The sequence below is a fragment of the Penaeus monodon genome, chromosome 16 (genome assembly GCF_015228065.2).
Source record: "Penaeus monodon isolate SGIC_2016 chromosome 16, NSTDA_Pmon_1, whole genome shotgun sequence".
Lineage (NCBI taxonomy): Eukaryota > Metazoa > Arthropoda > Malacostraca > Decapoda > Penaeidae > Penaeus > Penaeus monodon.
The window spans coordinates 27,217,142-27,224,453 of record NC_051401.1 but is presented as its reverse complement, the minus strand read 5'-3'; the positions used below and the strand labels follow the sequence as shown (position 1 = coordinate 27,224,453).

The 7,312-nt window shown below is 37.8% G+C and overlaps 1 pseudogene; it reads right to left on the bottom strand.

Moving 5' to 3' along the window:
* LOC119582999 overlaps nucleotides 1–2,942 on the bottom strand; it is a 27,619-nt pseudogene extending 24,677 nt beyond the window's left edge.
* Between the last annotated feature and the right edge of the window lie 4,370 nt (nucleotides 2,943–7,312).

Genomic DNA, 7,312 nt, shown 5'->3' with positions numbered 1-7,312 from the left:
ATTTCATTAATTTAGTATAGCACTTACTGATGAGAGGTTTGGTTCGACGTTCTGTACGAAAGAAAAAAAATTAAATAGAATAACAAAAAAAGTATCCCCCTTTTTATTGGGATATACATGAAAAACTTTCGAGAAAGAAAGGGGTTGATGCATCTAAAAGTTAAATTTTAGCGAACATACCCTGTGTCATTTCTGGTAGGACCGTCGCAGATGGCGAAAAGGGGGGGGGGGAACTCATACGCTCTTGCCATGTAGATTTGACAGCACGGTTGGTGTAAGGGGTAACCTTGTAGGGTTGACGGCGATACAGAAGAACCGGAGTAGGTGTAGATAAGTTTGGCCGGTAACGGGAATTGAGGACTAGAAGACGGAGGGGACGTTAAAAGGTCAATTTGGAAAATCCCACATTTGTATTTGGGGAGGGTTGCCCTGTCCGCCCTGCCCCTTCTTGAAATCCTTAAATTCGCCCACTGGATCTTAACTGTTACCAGCTTGTCCCCCTTATCCCCCTGTAATCACACTCGACAAGCCCTTTGGGATCGGGGCACCTGGACTTTTTAGGACATAAGGTTTCGTCTGGTGATGCGCCTTTTTGCTCGGGCGAGATGAAGAGGTATTCGGTGGACGGGATGGGGGCCCCGTGCTCTTTTGACGGGGCCGGGGCATGGCGGTAGAGCGATTGCAGACTCAGAAGGAAATTCCTGAGACAAAAAACATGAAATTTAAAAAGGTATGTCGTTAAGAAACTTTTGTTGAAAAAAGCAAAAATTTATTTCATTACGCAAAACCCCACATGTATATGCAACACGGAACACACATACGCACACACACCACCCATAACAGAAACGATACACCTATCCATGCAGCAGCACAGTACCATCTGCCCGCATGAATAAATACTAGAGTGCTTAATCACACATTCACACCACACCACACCACACACCACACACACAACCACACCACACAACACACACACACACACACACACACCACACACACACCAACCACACACACACACCCACACATATGGTTGGTATTTGGTTCGTGACTTAATATATATATATACTGGGAATATATATATTATTATATATATATAATATATATATATAATTATATATATATTATATATATGAATATACAATAGTATAAAATTGTATATATATATATTTATATATAATATATATTATATATATATATTATATTTTATTATATATATTTAAAACGAAAAAAAACCCAAACACACACCACACACGCAAAATTAAAATATAATAAATATAAAATATAATATATATATATATTATATATTTATATAATTATTATATATATATATATATATATATATATATAATATAATAATAAAATTATGTATATGTATATATATATATATATATATATATATATATATATATATTATATATATAATATAAAATATATTGTGTGTGTGTGGTGTGGTGTGTGTGTGTTGTGTGTGTGTGTGTGTGTTGTGTGTGTGTGTTTTGTGGTGCGTGTGGAAATATTTTTTATTCCCTTTTATACGTATATATATTTTATTAATAGTATAATTATTATAGGGTGTTTGTGTAATATGTATATAATGGTAGTTAATACGCACACACATATTACAAAAACACGTAAACACACACGTACACACGACAGCTTGGAAACAGCTTGGTATAATTTAGGAAATGGAAACCTAATCTTTGTATACCTGTACATATATATATATTTGAAAAATTACAACATATAATATATATAATATAATATTATATATATTATAAATTTTATATATAAATTTTAAAACCAACACACATACAAAAAAACAAACAGACGCACGAAGCTTTATAATAGCACCCAATTTAGTATCGCACACACTCACAAACACCCAGTATCCCGCAAATACATTTAAGCACACACACACTCACAATATATACGTACTATAAAACACAACACACAAAACCACACAACACACACCACAAAATATACACGCACACACGCCCCACGCACACACACACACAACAACAACAACAAACAACACACGCACACGCACAAACCCCCAACGAACCACACACACACACAATATAAATATAAAATATAAAATATAAATTATATATATAATATAATATTATATTATAATAAATAAATATGGTAGGGCAAAGCTAGCCTTGCACATTGGAATGAACCACAACACCCCAAAACACACACACCACCACCACAACCCACAATATTATATTTTAATTATAAAATATATTATATAATATTTAATATATATATATAATATATTTTTAAAATATATATATATATAATATATATATATATTATATTTTTATATATATAAATATATATATATATATATATATAGGTAGGGCAAAGCTAGCCCTGACTGGAATGAACCACATCATCCCACACACACACACCACCAACACACACCCCACACACACACACACCACACACACACCCACCACACACACACACACCACCACACACACAGGTGTTTGCGTTTTAACATACTGTAATTACATATTCTCATTTGACCCATGAGTTACCCATATCTACAAATTTTAATTCATAGTTACGATATCTTAATTCTTGCAATGCTATTTAATTTCTTCTTTACACTTTTATCACACGACATTTAACGGTACTTAATTATTTAGAGAAAAAATAATGAGCCCCCAAAAAACAAAAGTCAATATATCTATGTGTATTCGTTTCGTACAACATAGAGACGTGGGTGACGTACATTCAGAATCTTCTCTATGTCGCTGATAACAATATTTATTACACAGCCACAAACAGAGTCACATGTACTGTCGAAGTTACTGACGACTTACTTTCAGATCGGTATCGCTACCGCGAGCACTTCGCGTCCCGCTTCCCACTGGACTGAAGGAGGAACTGACCACCATATATATGTTACCTGGCTGGCCAAGACACAAACTCATTTGCCAAGAACTGCAAGGTTACCTGCGTCTATATATAGTGCAACCATACGAAGTTGGAAGACTCTTTGGAATGAAGGATTTCACTGGTAAAGGAAAACGGCTTTGTAAGTCCTCCATTCGCTCTTCATGTATATACTATCTGTTTACCTGTTTCCCTTGCTCACACACAACCACACGTGCGTCTCTGTGTGTGAACATAAATATACGGATAGATAGATGGACAGAAACAGATATATGTACTAAAGGACTAATATGGTTATTGATAGTCTATGGATGTACCACCAGTTTCAACATGAAGCTTTGCTATTTGCCCACAAGAACGAGTCCTCGGGGAAAAATTTTTAAAATTTAATTTAAGATCTTTATAGTTGCTTAAAATTTAACGTTTAAAATTAGAACTACATCTTGCTAAACATACAGTCTCAAAAGTCTAAACAGAACTCATGGAAAAAAAACTTGGGTATGCATTAGTGAAAAAAAGTGCAGATATCGAAGTTTGGGAAACCCTTGTTTTGATTGTATTGTTTCAGATTCTTAGCAAATTTCATTTTTACCCTGAGTATAATGTACACACACACAACAAAAAACACAAAAAAACACCACACAATATATAATATATATATAATATATATATAAATATATATAATAATCATATAAAACCCAAAAATAATTTTGATATAGTAGTATTTTAGGGTTTTGAATTTTTTTTTTTTTTGATCGTAGCTTTTTTAAGAAAAAAAGAAAGAAAAAAAAAACTCTTGCCTAAAATTCAAAAGTATTTAATAATTTATGTTATTGATTCACTAGAAAGTGATGATGGCTTTTGGTTTTGATTTTTTATGTTTTTTGTTTTTTGAGTTCACAATAATTATCAAAGCATCAACCTTGTCGAATTATATTGATTTTTTTCCCTACGGAAGCGCAAAAGCACTCCCGTACACACACATACACACAACACAACAACAGGATTTTTGGGTTTTTTTTAGAGTGTGTTTTAAAAGCCTTTTTTGTAGCATTTCCAATCCCCACACTTTATAATTCTCTGGGCGTTTTGTCCTTTACGGAACATTCTGAAACCCATTTTAAAAAACTTTTTCGTTTTAGGCTTTTTTTGTAGCATTGCTGAAACCCCTAACACATTGATATATGCTTACCCTTTTGAACCTTTTGAAACATCTTTTTGGTTTCTATCAACCTGTATGCCCCTACTTTGATACAAGATTATACACTCAGGCCAGTCAATCGAAGCACAATACCCCTTTATATATTGCACGGACGCCTCAGACAGAGTGATGTGTATGAACAATATAAGGTGCAGAGCAGTCAGGAACTTTTTTCCCCCCTTTTTCCAGTTTTACAAGCTTGTTGTAATTCAAAAGCATCCCAACATATTAAGGACTTTAATGGTTTGCTATTGACATTTTTATGTGAAATTAAAAAAACCTTGTATGTAAATAAAAAAAATAAAGATATCGGTTTTGAAGTGATCTGATAAATTAAAATATGTATTAAAGTGTTAGAGGTTTCGGGATGCTACAAAAAAGGCATTTCATATTTGTCTCTACCTTGATATAAAGTGATACACTCCGGGCAGTAAATCAGAGCATGATATTTTTCTGTTATATTTCACGAAGTCTCAGATAGTAATTTATATTTTAATTTATTACGAATCACATGATATGTTTCTTGACAGAAAAAAATAAAGGTGCATAAAATGTTTCTGCGCTTTTGTTTTAGCAGTACATAAAATACATGTTTACACAATATGTGTCAATCAAAAGTCAATTTTAACGGTTGCTGAAACAATATAGTAAGAATTTCCAACGTGTCCGAGTCATATGACATGATATTGACTTCAGAGGGATAAATAGCTTCAAAATCTTTCGGTATCTCTATGATATAACTCTACAGGTTGAAAAATACCAAAAGGAAAGGTTGTGTGTGTTAATCTGCTAATAAATTACATGATCACTGGGATTATTCAGTTGTCTGAGATTCTGTGTGTGGTGTGCGTGTGTGTGTGTGTGTGTATTCATATGTGTGTTTGTTCGGAAAAGTGACGGTTAATTGTTATCTTTTCCGTTGGCCAGTGTCAATCCAATCTATATACCGAAATATGATTATGAATCGCAGGAACAAATCATCACCCGTAATTCTTATTGTTTATTTTCAGAAAAATGATGCATATGTATTTCATAAACTGAATACTTCCAGATTCTTCGGCCCCTTTCGACCCTTTGGGGAATTTGGCCGGGTTGAGGGCGGGTCTCCTCAGCCTCTCGATCGGCGCTTGTGGGTCTGAGTTTGGGGAGCTTATCGAGAGGTCCGCATCTGTCGGGTTCTTCTTGTCCCATCACCGGGAAGGCGAGCCCCTTTGATGCCCTCTCGCACTTCCTCAGGTTTTCGAGGTCGCATGCGACGGGTCTCATCGTCCAGGAACCCTCGAGTTCGCGAATGCGAGTTCAGTCGCGACAGCCTTCTCCCAGTCTTCGGGGCAGCAGCCTCATTTCCCCTCGAGACGTCGGAGACCCTTAACGGTAATTTCCAAAAACCCTTTGCGCATTTCTTTGGTTTTTAGGTTTCCTGCTCTGAGCGGAGTCATCAGCAAACGAGCGGCATCTAGCATCCCTTTTTCCCCTTCCCCTCAGAGTTTTTGGGCCTCGCTAAGCTTTCCCCTCAGGTCAGCCAAAAAAGTACACGAATGTGTCATGGGTGTGTATACTTTTGAAATAAAAAATATACTAATATGTACCCCTTTCAGTAAAGTATATCTTCAAACGTCCCTGGGATCTGCATTTCACCCTCAAGCTTCCTTTTGGAGGCGGTTTGAGAGGGGTTTTTCGTGTGGTGAATTTTGTTAATCTGTTCACGGGCACGTGGAGCTCGGTCTGGCGTGGGACGGCCGATCGGATTGTTCCGATGTGGGGGTTCCTGCAGCCACCAAGAGGGCGTTGTAACGGCGTTCAGAAAATACCGTACTGTTCCCGGTACTCCGAGGCAAGACGCTGCTCGTCCTTAACCGACCCTCCTCCCCTTATTCATCATAAACCTTCTTATAATGTTTCTGAAGACGGATTTGGGGCCTTATTGGCGTGATAAAGGGCAATCTCAAGCTCTTTAATATGGGGGACTAAAAGCTTCTTCTTCGGGCGAAACCCTCGCCTTACCCTTGGCTCAACCCAAGAAAAGCTTGCAGGGAAAATAAAGGGGCTTTTGGGTGCACTTTTTTGGGGAAGCAAAACAGTCGAAAAATAGCATGAAAAGAAAATGCCAAAAGGTTAAAATCCCAAACATTTTTACTATATAATCATTTACCGAGTGTTGTGAATTCCTCCTCCTTCTCCTAAATACCCCTGTAAATCTCTTGTCTGCCCTGGCGAGTCAAGCTGTGTTCGGAGGACCTTTTTCTCTTTTTGTTCAAGAGCGCCCGGCTCCCCAAGACACCTGAAGCCTTTCCCTTTTAGTTCAAAGGGGCTTGGGTTCTTCGAGACTATGGTATGCTCGGCCCCCCCCCCGATCTGGGCATAAAATCCCCAATTTTATATTGAATTCTTATTCTCACGACGGATAGTATCAAGTTTTCAAGTTTTCATCATAGGCAGACTTAAGACGGAAGTGTTCGGGGGCGTAGTTCGGCATTCCTTCCGAAAATCAAACTCCCGCAAGGCGTGATCTTTAGTTTTCCCTTCAGAGATGATCTTTTCGAAGTTCTTCTGTTTTTCTCAGCGGAGTTGGCAAAAGTCTGTGCCGTTTAGCAGGTTGGATCTCCGCTCAGCGCAGCACGCATCTTGGTCTTCTCCAAAAGCAGTTCTTTAAATTGAAGATCAAACTGCATTTCGGCTTCCCGAGACGAGCTCAAGCTTATGCGCGCAGCCTCAATTTCTTCTACACGGCAACACCCTCAGACTCATATTTGAGTGCCACATGGGGGCCCCGGGATGCTTTGAGAGCATAGGAGAACATCTGCCTTTCACGTTCTCCTCGTCAGTTGTGACGAAGAGTCTGAAAAGTCGTGTTCCCAAATTGCGGAACTTGCAAGGAGAGTGGGACGGCCCGATGTGAAATGTAGGTAATGCAATTAATCGTTTATCCCCAATATATGTATATTAGACCGTTTTTACTGTAATACAAACTACCCCGCCTTTTTTTCGGAAGTTTTCCCGGTGTCATCGAGCTGATTTTTAAGGAGAGCTTTACTCTGGAGAGGGGTGACCGGCCCCCTCTTCTAGTTTGGGGGATAGTTTACATTCTCGCAGGCAAGCTTCTTTTTTGGGGGATCATAGTCACTCAGGTGCGGTTAAATTTATCAAGCTTTGCGCAAAGTCACCGTATGATCTGGAGATGCTTGGGGCTTTTCAGCAGCAGTCTAG